The 18,158-nt window shown below is 35.1% G+C and overlaps 1 long non-coding RNA gene and 1 pseudogene across 1 annotated transcript in view; one reads left to right on the top strand and one right to left on the bottom strand.

Moving 5' to 3' along the window:
- Positions 1-18,158, bottom strand: part of LOC134732199 (uncharacterized) — a 157,988-nt gene that overhangs the window by 53,049 nt on the left and 86,781 nt on the right. The gene's annotated exons all lie outside the window — the stretch shown is intronic.
- On the top strand, positions 4,521-5,782 carry LOC129460247 (ribosome biogenesis protein WDR12-like; annotated as a pseudogene).

Here is an 18,158-nt window from a genome sequence, read left to right as displayed (position 1 = left end):
TCTTTGTTCCTCTTTTTTTTTCTGTCAGCTTTTTGTTGTGTTTTTATAAAACCCTTTTAGCTTCACTATTGGCTAATAGTTATTAATTATGTCTATTTTCCTACTTTTATTTAGTTACCTTAGAGTTTACAATAAACATTGTTATCATTAATCTTCAAATAATATTATACCACTTCATATATTGCTTCATAATTTTGTAAAGGGATAGTTTCAATTCCCTCCTTCTGTCATTTGTGTTACTACTGTAAATCAAAGGTTCCAAACAAGTGTCCTTATACAAGAGAATTGAAAGAGCTACTCTTGTGATACCAACAAACATTTGGGGAGTAGAAACATTATTGGATCAAAAGGTTAAAAGGGGCTATGGAAATTCCAGAGAATATAAGCAAAATTCAGTCAGGAAAAAAAAATTGGGCAATCATACAATTATAACACAAAAATAAAGATTTTAAAAATCAGCTTGAAAACTTAATACAGATATTACATATATATACTAGAATGTAAAATAAGCATAAAATTAATTTCTATAATTCAATATTAGTTTAGGAAGCAAGAGGATTAAACTGTATAAATATTTGAAAGAATATTTTCAAAAAGTTTAAAATTTCCATCGAAAAGGTTTTATTAGGGAATGGTTTAGATTTCTTTTCTCACTTTAGACTAAGAAATGCCTGGTTTCCCTGATTAGCCTTTGAATTTTATTTTTTGCTGAGTATACTTTTTAACGATATAGACATTCTAGAATTTATTTTACCTTTGAATTAGATTGGTAATTATTTTATTCATTTGATAGTGTGCTCCATAAAACACCACACTAGGCAATATAAATGATAAAATCCAATAACTTTACTTTGAATCAGATCACTTTACTTTGAATTAGAATGTAGTGAGGTGAGTGCTATTATAGAGAGAAACACATTTTATAGAAATAATGCTGATATAGCACCTAATATTTCCTACTAAGGTGATATGTTACTATAATCTCATCATCAAACAGATTTAAATCACATCAATTGCTCCAAATATACCATTTATAGCAAAGTGATCCAGTTGAAGGACTCCAATTGCACATAGGCTTTGTGTCTCTTTTGTCTCTTTCAGTCAAGAACATTTACTTACTCTTTTCTTAATTTGCATGATGTTGAAGTTTTTGAAGATTATAAGGCCAGTTATTTCATGAAATTTTCCTCTATTTGAGTTTGTCTGCTATTTCTTCAGGGTGAGATTCATGTTATGCATTTTTGGCAACAGTAGAGATGTTATGCCTTCTTATTGCATTCTATGAATGGACACACAATGACAATTTGTCCCATTTCAGGTGAAATTAACAGTAATCACCTAATGAAGGTGGGGTCTCCAGGCTTCTGCACTACAAAGATACTCAGTTTTTTCTCTATGTAAATAAGCATTTCATGGAGGGACACTTTGAAGCAACATAATTATCCCATTCCTCATCATATGATGAACTTAATTATTTATGTCAGTGTAGCTTCATCGGTCTTTATTTTAATCAATGATTTATAAGCCACTAATATAATGATTCCTTTTGATGCTCAGGATGTTCCTGTTTTGATCAGTGGGAGATTCTTTGAACTAATTTTTGGGTTCTTTTGACATGGCTGTATCATTCTTTAGTCACTTTCTTATATTCTGGAATAACAAGATGTTCAACGCTCATTTGTATTTTTCTTTTCCCCTAGGCTTGGCATCACCCATTTCTCCAAAGGAACTCCAATTTCATTTTCAGTAAAAATTGGTATATAAGGCCAAGTTCTGAGGTGTGCTTGTTAACTTTCAGCCCTTTTGGTGGACAAAGCTGGTAAGTAAATACATCCTTTTACATTTATTTCTCTACTTATTTACATTTATTACGTTTTAGGGGTTATACCCAAGAACAAAAAGGCAAACGAAATAAAAACAAAGATAAATAGCTGGGACCTAATTAAACTAAAGAGTTTTTGCATAGCAAAAGGAAGAGTCAGCAGAGTAAACAGACAACCCACAGAGTGGGAGAAAGTCTTCACAATCTATGAATCTGACAAAGGACTAATATCCAGAATCTACAACAAACTCAAACAAATCAATAAGTAAAAAAAGAAAAACCCATCAAAAAGTGGGCTAAGGACATGAATAGACAATTCTCAAAAGAAGATATACAAATGGCCAACAAACATATGAAAAATGCTCAACATCACTAATGATCAGGGAGATGCAAATCAAAGCCACAATGTGATACCACCTTACTCCTGCAAGAATGGACATAATCAAAAAATCAAAAAATAGCAGATGTTGCCTTGGATGTGGTGATCAGGGATTAGTAAAGAAGAAGTCAAACTGTCCATTTGCTGATGATATGATCATTTACTTGAAAACCCTAAAGACTCCTCCAGAAAGCTCCTAGAACTGATAAAATAATTCAGCAAATTTCCAGATTCAAGATTCTACACTGCTGGTGGGAATGTAAACTAGTACAGCCACTATGGAAAACAGTGTGGAGATTCTTCAAAGAAATGAAAGTAGAGCTACCATTTGATCCAGCAATCCCACTACTGGGTATCTACCTGGAGGAAAAGAAATCATTTGAAAAAGGTACTTGCACATGCATGTTTTTAGCAGCACAATTCACAAGTGCAAAATTGTGGAACCAACCTAAATGCCCATCAATCAATGAGTGGATAAAAAGACTGTGATATATATGGAAGAGTGGGAGGGGGGCGAGGGATAAAAGACTACAAAAATGGTGCAGTATATACTGCATGGTTGATGGGTGCACCAAAATCTCACAAGTCACCACTAAATAGCTTACTGATGTTACCAAATACCACCTGTACCCCAATAACTATGGAAAAAAAAGTTAGCTACTTCCAAGGTACAATGGGAGTATGAGTATTGGGTAAATGCTCCTGTTGCAAAAGGAAGACATTGGCCATAACGAAGGGGTTACAGGTCCCATGCAAGTTCAAAACCTATCAGGAGAGTCATTAAATCTTAAAGTTCTAAAATAATTTCCTTTGACTGAATGTCTCATATCCAGGGCACGCTGATGCAAGGGGTGGGCACCATCCAATCAGCTGCCAGCACCGCTAGGACAAAACAGGTGGAAGAAGATGGGATAACCATTCTTGCTGAGTCTTCTGGTTTTCATATTTTTCCTGTGCTGGATGTTTCCTTCCGTTCCATCAGACTCCAGGTTCTTCGGCCTTTGGATTGCTGGACTTATACCAGTGGTTTTCCAGGGGCTCTCAGGCCTTCAGTCACAGACTGAAGGCTGCACTGTTAGATCCCCTACTTTTCAGGCTTTTTGGACTTAGACTGAGCCACTACTGGCTTCTCTCTTCCCCAGCTTGCAGACGGTCTGTCATGGGACTTGGTCTTGTGATCCTGTGAGCCATTTCTCCCTAACAAACTATTCGTCATATATACATATCTCCTATGAGTTCTGTGCCTCTGGAGAACCTGGACTAATACAGGAGAAGAAATAAGAAGAAACAAGCACATGAAAAGTTGTTCACCCTTATTAGCCATTAGTTAAATGCAAATTAAATCCACAAAGATATGTCAGTACACACCTATGAGAATGGAATAAAGAAAATAGCGATGACACTGAATGTTGGCAAGAATGTGGAAAAACTGGATCACTTATGCATTACCAGTGGGAATGTAAAATAGTACAGTCACTTAGGAAACCAAAATGGCAGTTTCTTAAAAAAACTACACATATTAACTATCATACAACCCAGAAGTTTTCTGGGAATTTTCCCCAGAAAAATTAAAATTTATATTCACACAAAAATCTGTAACAAATGTTTACAGCAGCTTTATTCACAATAACCAAAAACTGGAAATAATTGGAATGACCTCCAATGAGTGACTGACTAAATGAACTAGTACACCCATACATGGAATACTACTCAGCAATAGTAAGAAAAAAACCTCTAATAATACACATAGTATACTGGAGGAATTTTGGATAATTTTGCAGAGTAAGGAAAGCCAGTTCCAAAAGGAGCAGACTGTATAATTTCATTTATATAACAATCTTGAAATGACAAAATTATAGAAATGGAAAACAGATTCGTAGTTGTCAGGTATTAGGAATGGTGAGAGTAGAGTTGGGAGTGTGAGAGGAAAGTGAATCTGGCTACAAAATTGCAGCCATTAGAGTTCCTTGTGGTGATGAAAATGTTCTGTATCTTCACAGTATTAATATTAATTCAATACCCTGGTTGTGATATGGTGCTACAGTTGTGCAGGACATTACCATTGGGGAAAACTAAAGTACATTAAATCTGTCTATATTACTTCTGTAAAATCAGATATATGGGATTCTACCATTAATTGAAAACATAGGAAGAGATCCAAGGAAATAAAGTGGAAGCCAGCCTTCACATGCAGCTTCTCACTTACATATTCAGTCTATTTTTGAGCTGCCATTTTTTAATCCTAAGAGACCAGAGCTCTTATTCTCTGAATACCAACCCATATGTTTCTGTGGGCAAGTCTTGTGTGTACTCCCTGCCATGTCTCCATTCCAAACACACTTCTACAGTGATAACATGAAATATATCATAGATGATGTTCTCTTCTCAATCTCTGCTGCCTCTGAAATAGCTGACCTTAGTAACATCATGAATAAATTGCTGAAGGACAAAAATTAATTCCACAAACATGTGGAGTTTGATTTCCTTACTGAGGGCCAGTTTCTGCTAATTTCCTTGGTCAAACACATGGACCTGGAGATTATCTCATCAGAAGAGGTTGTGGAACCAGAATATGTGGAGAAGTACACTGCCCACCAGCCAGAGCAATGCATATTCTATGATGACTACATCAGTTCAATTAAAGGGGCAGAGTAATGTACCTTGACTGGTTCTTATGATGAGACTTCTGGGTTCTGATCCTTGGAAGAAAAGTTAGTAATGATGATTGTGAAACATACAGATGCTGTGAAAAATGTGGCCTGGGTGAAAAAAGACAGTTTGTCTTGCTTTTACTGAATTCTTCCATTGATCAGAGTATTGTCTCACCGGAGTAGAATTTAATGAGAAACAGCGAAAGCCCTACACTGCTGCAGAAATCATAATGGAAGTGTAGATTATATAGCTGTTGATAGCTCAGAAACTATATTTTGCAGTGGCTGATGAGATAAAATGTTAAATATCTAGTTTACAGTCTCTATAGATAAAGAAGATGAAATGGGGGAATCCACAAATTGAGAAAGAAACAGAAAACAGAGCAATTGGGACTAACAAGGACTCCCATGCTGACCCTCTCTGGCCACAAGGAAGCAATTTCCTTGGTTCTGTGGTCAAATGTTGAAGGAATCTGCAGTGCATCTTGGGACCACACAATTAGAGTGTGGGATGTTGAGTTCAGCAGTCTTAACTTTGTCAGGAAATAAAGTATTGTATTTTCTATTCTCTACTTTGTAAATGTTTAGCATCTGGAAGCAGAGACATGCATATAAGACTGGGATCCCCAAACTAAAGATAATTTTCTGCTGTCGTTTTCCCCAACTTCACATACAGGCTGGGTGACATCAGTAAAATGGTCTTCTATTCATGAACAGCAGCTGATTTCAGTATATTTAGGTGACATTATCAAGCTGCAGAATACAAGAAGTTTTAAGGCTCCATTCTATGATCTAGCTGCTTATGAAGACAAAATTCTGAGTGTAGACTGGACAATCACAGGGATACTTCTCAGTAGAAGAGCAGACAATGAATTATATTCCTACAGATATTCACCTACCACTTCCCATGTGGGGCATGAAAGTGAATGATTATTTGATTATAGAGATTCTTACTATAAATATTGGTAAAGAATCATGAAATTACATTGATGCAGATGCAGAAAGCAGCTTTTTAGACTAAAGTTTATATAATAGTTTCACCCTTTATAGTAGTTAACATATCACTTTTTTATTTTATAATAGAATAGTTGGGGTTTAAGAAATATAAAATGTGGCCTGCATTTACTACCCTATATAAATTCTTGAAGATAAACTGAGTTTTTAATTTATTTTTAAAGGTATTAATTTGTATTAAGATTTTCTTTTGAATTTCTATAAAAGAGTACGTTACAAATACAAAAATAAAAAACATAAACCTTAATTTTTAAAGAACGAGTAGTGGTAAAGTTGTAGCACCTGTCTCCAGGTCCCACATTCTTGACATTGCACTATATAGCTGTCTGCAATGTTTTGTCTTGGCTGTTTTCAACATTTTTTTTTAAACATAGTATTTTGTTTTGCTTTGTTTTTTATTATCTGATACTATGCTGATATTGCCTAGCATTTGTTTTTTTCTAGACAGCACTATAGCTGTCTGCAATGTTTTGTCCTGGCTGTTTCCAACAGTTTTTTTTTTTTGAACATAGTATTTTGTTTTGCTTTGTTTTTTTATTATCTGATACTATGCTGATATTACCTAGCATTTGTTTTTTTCTAGATGTCCCTTGAAGTTAATTCCAGTACCAGACAACTACATAAAACTTCATGATTTAATGTCTATATGCTCTGGGAATGTTGTGGACAAAAGGGTTTCGTTCCAAAGAGTTTATGGATTTTAAATCGGGAAAAGATAAGGAAGTAGCTCCTATGTGAGCCCATGTGAGACTGTTTATGATGGCCCTCTTTCTTCAGACTCATTCATGCCAATGCTACTTCCAAAAGGGAAAATACTCTGGAAGATTGCTTCGCCTTCTAACTCAATTTATCAAAAATATTCTCAGCATTAAAAAAAAATCCATGATAAATTTTACTAGTTTCATTTGAAAAGAATGGGAAGGTAGAAAGAAACATATGGATTCTTTCCTTTCCCAAATCGAAAGAATTGGTTGGATAATATGTCCTTTATTTTGTGAATTTTGTAATGTGCCTATCCAAGTTGGCAGGAAAGAGCAGATGGCCTTTTTCGCCTTCGTTGATTTTTACTGGGCAGGGGAAACTCCCAAATTACTAAAGAGATGAGGAGAAAGTTTGAGAAAAATTAGTCAGAAAATGCAAAACCAGGATGTATTAGGATTATTCAGAGAAACAGAACCAATAGATTGTGCGTTCATATAGAAATATATTTATTCATTCTAAATAATTGGCTTACCCAATTCTAGAGGCAAGCAAGTCCAAAATCTACAAGGTGTGTTGTGAGAAGTCAGGGACCCCAAAGAGAGGGACCAGCTGGAGCCAAGGCAGAACATAAACTGGAAGATTTCATGGACATTTATCAGTTCCCCAAGTTAATACTTTTATAATTTATTATGCCTGTCTTTACTGCAAGCTCTGAACATAAATTGTGAAGATTTCATGGACATTTATCACTTCCCCAATCAATACTCTTATAATTTCTTATGCCTGTCTTTACTTTAATCTCTTAATCCTGTTATCTTCATAAGCTGAAAATATACGTCACCTCAGGACCACTATTGTACAAATGGATTGTAAAACATATGTGTTTGAACAGTATGAAATCAGTGCACCCTGATAAAGAACAGAATAACAGCGATTTTCAGGGAAGAAGGGAAGATAACCATGAGCTCTGATCGCCTGCGGGGTTGGGCAGAATAGAGCCATATTTTTCTTCTCACAGAAAGCCTATAGATGTATGTGTGAGTAGGAGAACTATCACTGAATTCTTTTTCCAGCAAGGAATAACCCTGGGGAAGGAATGCATTCCTGGAGGTAGGCCTACCAACAGCCACTCTGTGAGTGTCCATCTTACGCAATTGAGATAAGGACTGAAATACACCCTGGTCTCCTGCAGTACCCTCAGGCTTACCAGGACTGGGAAATTCCAGCCTGGTAAATTCTGGTCAGACTGGTTCTCTGCTCTCCAACCCTGTTTCCTGTTACCATGTTTATCAAGACAATGCATGCACAGCGGGACATAGACCCTCGTCAGTAATTCTAATTTTGCCTTGCCTTATGATCTTTATTGCCCTTTGAAGCATGTGACCCTTGAGACCTACTCCCTGTTCGTACACCCCCTCCCCTTTTAAAAATCCCTAATAAAAACTTGCTGGTTTTGTGGCTCGAGATCACCATCACGGTCCTACCAATATGTGATGACACCCCCGGAGGCCCAGCTGTAAAATTTCTCCCTTTGTACTCTTTCTGTTTATTTCTCAGACCGGCTGGCACTTAGGGAAAATAGAAAGAACCTACGTTGAAATATTGGGGCTGGTTCCCCGATAAAGGTGGCCAGCAGGCAAAGACACAGGAAACAGCTGAGGTTGCAGTTCAAGTCTGAAGGCAGAAATCAGGAAGAGCAGATGAAGTCTGACAGCAGTCTGCTGGAAAATTTCCTCTTCCTAGGGTTTGGGGTGGTGATGGAATAGGATTTATCAAGCCTTTTTTTCTATTAAGCTTTCAACTAATTAGATGAAACCAACTCACATTATGTAAGGTAATCTGGTTTACTCAAAGTCCAATAATTTAAATGTAAATCCCATCCAAAAGCACCCTCACATAAATATCGAGAATAAAGTTGGACCAAATATCTGTGTAATGTGGCCCAGCCAAGTTGACACATAAAATTAAGCATCACACAGAGAAATTATTTTAAGTTAGAGAAAAGAGCTAAATAACGAGAACACATGGGCACATAGAGGGAAAAACACACTGGAGTCTATCAGAGGGTGGAAGGTGGAAGAAGGGAGAGGATCAGAAAAAATAACTAATGGATACTAGGCTTAATACCTGTTGATGAAATAATCTGTATAACAAACCCCCACATTTACCTATGTAACAAACCTGCACATCCTGCTCATGAACTTAAAATAAAAGCTAAAAAAGAGAAAAAACATAAATACTGAAAAGGAAAACTGCAGAAAATTCTACTTTACTTAGAATAGTAAATCCTTAGACTGAAGGATTAAGATGAAAAGGGATTGCTAGGAATGCACAATGTCTTGTTTGTAGAAGATGCACAGCAATGAACAAAAAAGATGCTTTAGCTTCTAGGACAGAAAATTATCCTCATCTTATCCACCAGGTTTAATTTTAAGCAGCAATATTATTAGCAAACCTATAAAGCTCTTATTGTGAACCAAACACTCACCTAGATATTTTACACATATTAACTGATTGAATAATTATAATAAATTGAGAAGCAGAATGTATTATCCCGTTGTTACAGATGAACTATCTGTAGCATGGAGAAGTTACATAAATTGCCCAAGGTCGTAAACTTAATATATCTCAGACCTGGATTTGAACCTAGGACACCTAATGCGGGAGCCTGTGTTCTTAACCACTATCTTCTAACACCCTTTATTATTCTAACTGAGATTTTTCACTTGACTTTGAATTCACTGCTGTAATATTGACAGTGTTAGCACAGCATGCCCTAGTTTGCTGGAGGAGAACTTGTGGGGTAAAGTCAGAATCACCATGCCTGATCCTGTTTTCCAATTTGCCAAATCAGGACAATTACTGCTTGGTGTTATCAGGAATTAAAGATAAAGTAACCATCACAATGCTTTGTACGCAATAGAACACAACACTTTATTTCCTGTCTCTTCTTCCTGCCTTCCTTCCTGGTAACAATTTATTCCTCCTGCCTAACGTCTCTATAGATGTTACATATTCCGAGAAATGTGTGTCTGCTATATAAGTCAGAATTTCAAATCAAAGGGCTAGAGAACATTATGACCACGGAATACCTGACATAGGAGTCATACGTTGTTGAATGAATATGACTCAGGTTAAGCGAGAATTAAAAACATGAATGGTATAAGTAGAAAAAACAAACTCAGCTGCTCCCATTGTACTCTCACAACATGCTTCTGACACCACAAGTGTGGGGATTTTTTCCACCACCAAGCAAGCAATCAATTTTGTAGCAGAGACCAACCAGGTGTCTTCTACTCCAGTTCAATTCTGAGACTCTCTAACCTGAGATAGCATCACATCTCACAGGTTGAGGACTCAGAACCACAAGACAGCCCACATGTCAGACACCAGTCACAAATCCAGGCCTCCAGAACTTCAGACCAACTGGCTCAGCTTCAAGTTTGGTTTCCACAACCTCTTCATCAGGTTCCATTAATTTGCTATAGTAGCTCACAAAAAGGGAAGCAAAGAAATAACGTAGGGTGAGATCTGGAAGGATCCTCAGCGCACAAGCTTCAGTTCCCATGGAGTTGGGGTGCACCCTCCCAACAAGTACATAAATTCCTCTTCACCCTCCTGTAAGCCTCCATTAGTTCAGCTGTCCAGAAGCTCACTGTAGCCCCACCTCTTGGGTCTTTTTTTGAGACTTCATTGTATAGGCATGATTGAAGCATGGATAATGATGTAGAAATGTGATTGGACAAAAAGGGTGTGATCTAATACTAGTAGACTGAGTGGGAAAACCCAGCGAGGTCTGCCTGTTCAGATTCTTCTTGGCATCTCTGTACAGCATTATTTCCTCCTGAGTATGGGGCAGAACCTCTCCTGAAATTAGTCTGACTTACAATCTCTTTCCTCCTGAGTATGGGGCAGAACCTCTCCTGAAATTAGTCTGACTTACAATCAGGCAAGGTGGGTCAGAGAATAGGTGGCCAGCTCCAAGACAGAAAGGCAAAGGAAGAATATATTTTAAGTTTCTATGGAAGGCCTTGAGTAGAAAAAGGAGCAGGTAAAAGGAGGGCAGGAGAAGGTCAGAGAGATTCTATTTTCTGAGTCTTGCTTCTAAGGCCTAAAGTACCCCAACATTATAACCAGAGACTTTCACCTTTTTCGCTAACAATCTGTTTCAAAGTTGCTTCAGGAATCAAAGACAAAAGATGCTTTAACAAAAGATATCGCTTTAGTCACTTAGTAAATATCAAGGGCTATGGGAGTTATGAGACAGAAACCATGGAAGAAAACCAATACACACAAATAATATCACATGGTATAAAATGAAGAAAAACATTATTTTTTTAACCTGCAGAATCCTTACCTCTTCCTTAAAGTTATATTTATTTTACATTTCAGAGATTGACCTTAATTATGTCATATTTATTTTACATTTCAAAGAATTTTTTAAATTTTATTACAGTTAAGCATACATATAGGCTTACATATACATGCACTATGTTTTGATAGATATGTAGGTAGGTACATAGATAGATAATTATCCCTAGATTAGTACCAAACAGTGGAATTTTTATTCCTTATCTGTTTGAAAGCAGCTTCTAAAAAAAAATATTAGGCAAGACTGGAGTCATTTTCACCTAAAAATGCTTCTCAATTTTTTTCCAGACTGTGATTTTTTTCTTCTAAATCTAAAGCCAAGAAGATAATTTATTTTTATCTTTTATTTTTATTTTTTTATGGAGTCATCTGTTTAATACAGGCAAATAACATTTTGTCAATACTAGGCACCATAAAATGTAAACACAATTACTGTCATAAACCTGGATATACCTTCAAGGATTGAAAGTGGCTTTGTTTTAGTTACCCTGTTTGCATATAGCGCAGAAAAAGGTCTTCATGTTAGCACTATGTACATTAAGAAGAGATCCAAATTACAAGAGAGGCAGATAAAATTTGAATTCTTTAAACATTCATTAAACTAAGTTTTGGAGTAACATCAAGGTTTATCTTCCTTTCACTAACCACGTTCCCTGTTAAGCACATCATAACAACAGCACAGTGAAGTGAATGATGAAATAAAAGAATTTTGATACACTAGAAAACAGTGCTCAGTGAGACATTTACATTCTATTTATATGATTAAACATTTGATCATACAGTACCTTCCTACAGGATTACTGGCTAATTTATTTTTAACAAGAATGCTGTTTATTTCAACTAGATTTTTCATAGTACTTAGCACAACTGTATATAATCAATGATTTATAAAATTTTCATTTCTTTTTCCTAGATGGATTTTTACCTTTGATTATGTTAATAAGATAAAAACTGAAATCTAAGATAACATCAATGAAATTATCCTATTTAAATTTAAAACAAATTACTTTTCTTTACTCTGTTATTTGGAACCAGCCTTTCCTTCTGTTTGGCTTAATTTGAACTTGATTTATAGATAAATTTCCTTAAAATTTCTGACATATGGATACAAAATCTCTTATTTCAGCAATGAGTTAGGATCATCACAGTAGATCTCTGGAAAATAGTTATGTATATATGCCTAAATTACCCTATTGTCTACAGTTTCTCTCACTGGCTTTTAATTCTTTATGCCTTTAACCCCTGTATATGTCTATCACGGTTAATGCAGACATTCCACAACAATTTATGTTTCTTCTCAGTTAAAGGGAGATATTTGTTTGGTTTGGATTTTGTTGTTGTTGTTACAAGGAACAAAAACTTCCTCAAATAAGCTCAAGCTAGTGTTTTTGTAATATGTCACTCTGGTCCCCACCCATAGACGGATCAAGATATATCCAGGCCTCCCATAGAGTGCCAGTGGGAATTTGAAAGCCATTAGGAATGGATATTTCTATCTATCATGGGCCAGAAGTTCTTTCAGTCATTAGATCTCTGTTCCTTTCTGTGTGCCTAAATTATTTTGTTCTTATAATTTACAGCCAAATCTGAAAATTTTATGTTTTTTACCTCAAGTGTCAGTAGAAACAGACTTAGTCTCATGACTTCCAAACTCTAAATTTCTAAAAGGTAAATCTAATTGCCCTAACTCATATTTTGATTAGAGCTTCAAAAGTCATAGGAAATGATGCAGCCTACATCTTCTTCATACTTAACATCAAGAGTTATGTCCTATATATTTTAAATATACATCAATTATATCCATACCTCTCTTGTCATGATTATGGGTGTTTCTCTATTTTAGAACCCCATTGCCTCTAGCTCAACTATTACGGTGCCTTCTACCTGATGCCATTTCTGACAACTTTTAACTGATTTCATTGCATTTTCCAGGACACCATGAGTGTGATTTTTGTAACTTTTAGGATTGAGGACTATCTGCCTGTAGGATATTGATGAGAATAATGGAGAATAGTAAGGAAGAATGAAAAATCATGGACTTTGGAATCAGGTAGACCAGATTTGTAATCATGGCTCTTTCATGAATTATTTGTCACTATGAAATTTCCTTAACTTCTAAAAAGTTTAGATTCTTTATCTGAAAAATTTGTGGATTTTTGCAGTTAAAATAGAATGTAAAATAGAATCACTGAAGAATAGGACAAGAAACCTGACAAGACAGAATGTTTTTTCATGAATACCGGAGAACCCAGAAACTAGTCTGATTTTTCAAAATGTGTCCTTCAGTAATTTTATAGCTGATATTTCACATAATTATTATTTTACAACATATTCTTCTCACAGTATTATTTGGACATGCAAATGAGACCTAATTACTAAATAGGACAAAAATATTATAGATATTTATACTAAAATACTATATTTAAGGGTACTGGAATGCTACTGAGGCTAACTTCCGTATCTGCTTCTCATTTTCTAAAAAAGTACTTTGAACCTAGAATGAGAATAGAGCTACATTCCGGGTTTTCCCAGTATGCATATGCTTTGTGCTATTTGTAGCATCTGAACAGTAATATGCTTGTGGTTAGAGAAAATTCTAGTGGCTGTCACCAGTGGGAAAGGTGGTATAGGGGAAATTAACTTGAGGCAAGTAAAAAATAACAGCCTGAAACATGGATTTTCATTTTTATTTAGACGGTAATTTTCCCAGTCAATAATAGCATTCATGGTGCCATTTATTTGAGATTTGGTTTCAACAAAGTTCCCAATTACCGATGTTATTAATTTCCCTCAGAAGCCACAGACTACCACATATTGCATAATGTTTGATTTATCTCTTTCAGAATATCACACAAAATTTTATTTTCAGTGGGGAAGAAGCAAAATAGAAAATCTTAAAAAAATGTTTGCTGTGAAAACTGGGTATTCTTTAGTGCAAAACTTTGGTTTTAAAATCAAAATTAAATTTTATAGGAACCCAAACCTAAAAACACAAAGCTGAAAAACAAATTATATTTAGCTATTTAAGCTCGCATGTCTTGTGCCCTACATATTACTTACCCAATTTATATTATCAATTTCAAGATATAACATTTAGCAATTAATAGCTGAGAAAGAGTAATGGTACTCAAAGTTTAAAATAAAGCAACTAAAAATGTATACAGTAGAAATGTTTAGAATGATTTCTTAAAACTTCATTTTTTTAATACCAAATGTTTACTTATATGTCCATAAGAACCCTATCCCCATGTTTTTCAGAAAAGCCAGGGTCTCTGTCATTCCTCAATACCAAAGTCACATGTCTGTGTGCTGCCATCTCCATTCAACTGTGTCTAGCTGTCCCTGGACAAGGTTTATGTCTAGACTAGACAATTAAGCAGCTGGCACATTCTCATAATGCAAATTGGCCTTCTAGCCCTTAGGTGAAATCAAACCGATATGACCCAAACTGGTATGACTGCTAACACCCAAGGAATGGAAAGATACTGAAAAAATAGCCTCAGGTAATCTACATTACACAATTGGAATTCCGGAACGATGGACTGAATCTATGAAAAGAGAAATTCCTCCTGTCCTTGAAGTTAGTTCTGTATAATGCAGTGGAAATATATAATGTCCTCATATTAAAAGGGAGATATCACTTAAGAATTTTCCTACTTAAAGTTGGAGTGACTATATATCCCCCTAAATCAGGCTTCAAATGAAAGAAAATGTCCAGTGGAAAGAGAAGTTGCTTAGCACAAATCCATCAAAGTGACATCAAAATCCAGAAGGGAAAGGGATTTTTAAATACTATAAACAGTGTAGAAAGAGTTGTCAGACAACTCTTGGGAAGTATTGGGAAGTCTTTACATACCTTTTTGCCATAATTGGAAATGTATAAACTATGAAAAAGGACTGGTTGTGAGAGAAGAGTTCAGCAAGAAGAAAATATGTATAAAATGGAAATTATAGCAGCAAAAATGACTGTGAGAAAATCTTACACCACCACCAAAAGAAGGATTCAGGATAATTTCTCCTGGTCTGGGTTTACTTAAACTCTATAGTGAGTGAGCAATTGAGCAAGCGAGAATGGCAGCAGATATACAAAATAAAATGTAAATTTTAAAAGTTCCATAATAAGCAAGTGAAAGAGTTAAGAATGCCTAGGGAATTAGAGAGATCTAGTTAGTGACTAGCGTCTTTTGAGCTGTGTAACTTAGTCTATGAAGAACTAAAATATTTTACTTGCACTGTTGAAGTTAACCACCCAGAGAGTATAATCTTTCTGGGATTATGATTTGTCTGAATAATAAACTATTGAAAGAGGTGCAAAAGTAAAACATATAATATTGTGTTACTTCTTCCTCTACCTCTCCTATGATTTTACTGAGTCCTTATAATTGGTTATAATTCACATTTTTAATGTATCAACTTGGTCTGAATATATTTATTATATCAAGCCTCTCAGGTTGGCAGTAATGTTGAGTATTTAGACTGGATGGTAAGCCACGCGACTATTCCTCGTTTCACATAAATTTTAGATTCTACATACATAAAGGAAAATGTGATTCACATTAATATAGACTATTCCATGCCTAATTTGCAAGTTCATAGCCAAATGACACTGTTAGTAAACACTTTGTTTTCTTCTGTTTAACCAAGCTGTCTTCCATTTATTAATTATACAAATGTTACTTTAGAAGTATTGTAGATTTTCAAGTCTGCTTTTTCAACTCTGGGTTTCTTAAAGAAAATAAATATGTCTGCCTAATTTCCTTTTTAAGAGTGTGAAAAATAATTTATATATACACACAACAGTGCATAAAATTGTATAATGCAGCATATCATATAACTGAAATCAATGCCATGTAATCACCATCTAGGTTGGAAAGAAAATTGTCACCTCTCCAGAAGTCCCTCATGATTTCTTGTCTAAACACACATCCTCTCTCAGGAGTAACCACCCTTCTAACTTTTATGGTAATTGGCTTTTAATTTTCTTTGTATTTTTACCACCAATATGTATGCCTGAAAGATCTGCAAATAACACATATGATGGCTTTGATGGTAATTACTTTTTTGTTTTTATTCTAGTTTTACTGCCTATTTGTATGTTTCTGTAACAGTGTTATTTATTTCTTTATTCAGAGACAGGGTCTCACTCTATCACTCAGGCTGGAGTGCAGTGGTGCTATCATAGTTCTCTGCAGCCTCAAAATCCTGTGCTCAAGGCATATTCCCACCTCAGCCTCCTGAGTAGCTGGGATTACAAGTATGAGCCAATCCTCCCAGCTATTAATGTATCTTTGACCTTTTTATAAATGTACTCGCATTGCATATTTTATTTTGTGTTAACATCACATGCAATGGTACAAGTTCCTAGGCAATTTCATTCAATAAAAAGAAAATGTTGCAGAAAAGAACACAGAGTAGCTAGTGCCTCTAGGATTTAAGGAGAAGATAGAAAAATGAAAGAAGATCAGCACTTAAAAATAATTGAGTAAAGTTTCTCTGAGTTCAAGAGACTAAATCTAAGACCGAAAGAGCTTGGAAAATTCAGCATGAATAAATAATAAAGAAAAAAAACAAATAAACTCCCCCCAAACAAAACAAAACGAAAGAAAACAAAACAACTCTAGAATATCCTGGTCGAATCAGTGAAGCATAACCATAAAGAGAAAAAAATACCTAATGTGCTTTCAGGCACAACAAATAACTATTAGTACTTATAAAGTATAAAATATTAGTCTGGCATTACAAACTTGATGATTATTAACTAATATTCATAGATGATGGAGAGGATATGGCCATAACCAAATTATGCGATATCCTTCCAAGGTACCTATACTGAAGGGGAAAGAAAAATCTATGCAAATAAACAAAATTTTAGAGACATCAAGCAGGCACTACACCTGAGGAAAACACTTGAAAAATAATTTCAAGAAAAGTCAGGCTTCAGTGGAATAAAAAAGTAGCAATAAAGACTATAACAGATCTCCTGTAACAAAGCTTAAACACAAGCCTCAAAGAAGTCAAGCTTATTCACAGATAACTTAATGACTCAGTCATAAGAAAAATCATACAAGATCCAACATAAACAAAAATTTACTAAAATTGAACAAAATAGAAAATGTAACCTATGACTTAGGACGAAGTTAACAGCAATTTAGAAATGGTACAGGAATGACCAGTGACTTTGATGATATAGCAATATAAACTATCAAAACTGAAGCACAGAGAAAGAAAATGCTGAAAAATATTATATGGGAGATTCAATGAGCTGTGGAGCAGTATCAAGTACTCTAAGAAATGTATTTGGAGACCCAGAAGGAGGGTTACAAATAAATATTTGAAAAAATAGTTTCTGGAGCAACTTCTGTCTGTTGTCCTTTAAAACTTCATGTTCTACCATGTGAATGATAATGTCTTACTTTTTACTTTTATTTATACTAACTTTAGGATGGGGCTTTAGCTTTACTAACTTGGACAAGGGGAATATTGTCATGTTCTCACAGTCAACTTGGACTGCTGGCCACAGGCTGAGAGGCTTTTTTAGCAAAGTTATTACCTTATCTTTATGCCTTTGGAGAGGTTGCAATTATACCAATTGTATCTCTGTGTTTAGAACATTATTGAACACTTGAAGAAGTAGACAATATGGATATCTGGAATTTTTCTATGTAAATTACATGTTATTCATAATAATATAGTTTTCATAAGTACATGGTCTATGTCCCAAAGTGCAATGGCCAGTGTTTATCAAAATATTTTGCAAATGTTTATTAAGGTTCATCTATTTCTAGCCTAGAAGATCTTCAGTGCCTTCTAGTTTACTTCTTACAATGGACCAGTTACTTTATTAGGACCAGTTACTTGCAGTGTCTCAATTTACGGTATCTGAGTTTAGATAGGAATGATGAAAATGTGGCAGGATTAAAACATCCGTGAAAGTTTTTCAAACAGAAGAAGCATAAAGCAAATGCAAATGTCATTATAAGTGACTAAATCTGAGGAATGGTCACAGAATTTAAAAAGAAGGCAAGTTGAGTTTGAGCATAGGGCTCAGGGAGGACAGTAGAAGAAGTTGAGAAGAAAGCAATAGCCAAATCATCCAGTGCTTTGTAGGGTAGTGAAATTGTTAATTTTAGGTGTCAGCTGACTGGATTAAAGAATGACGAGTTTCCTGATAAAGCATTATTTTTTGGTGTGCCTGGGAGGATGTTTCTAGAAGAGATTA

Source organism: Symphalangus syndactylus, chromosome 13, assembly GCF_028878055.3.
Source record: "Symphalangus syndactylus isolate Jambi chromosome 13, NHGRI_mSymSyn1-v2.1_pri, whole genome shotgun sequence".
Lineage (NCBI taxonomy): Eukaryota > Metazoa > Chordata > Mammalia > Primates > Hylobatidae > Symphalangus > Symphalangus syndactylus.
The sequence above is the reverse complement of the archived record's forward strand: the minus strand, read 5'-3'. Positions and strand labels throughout refer to the sequence as shown.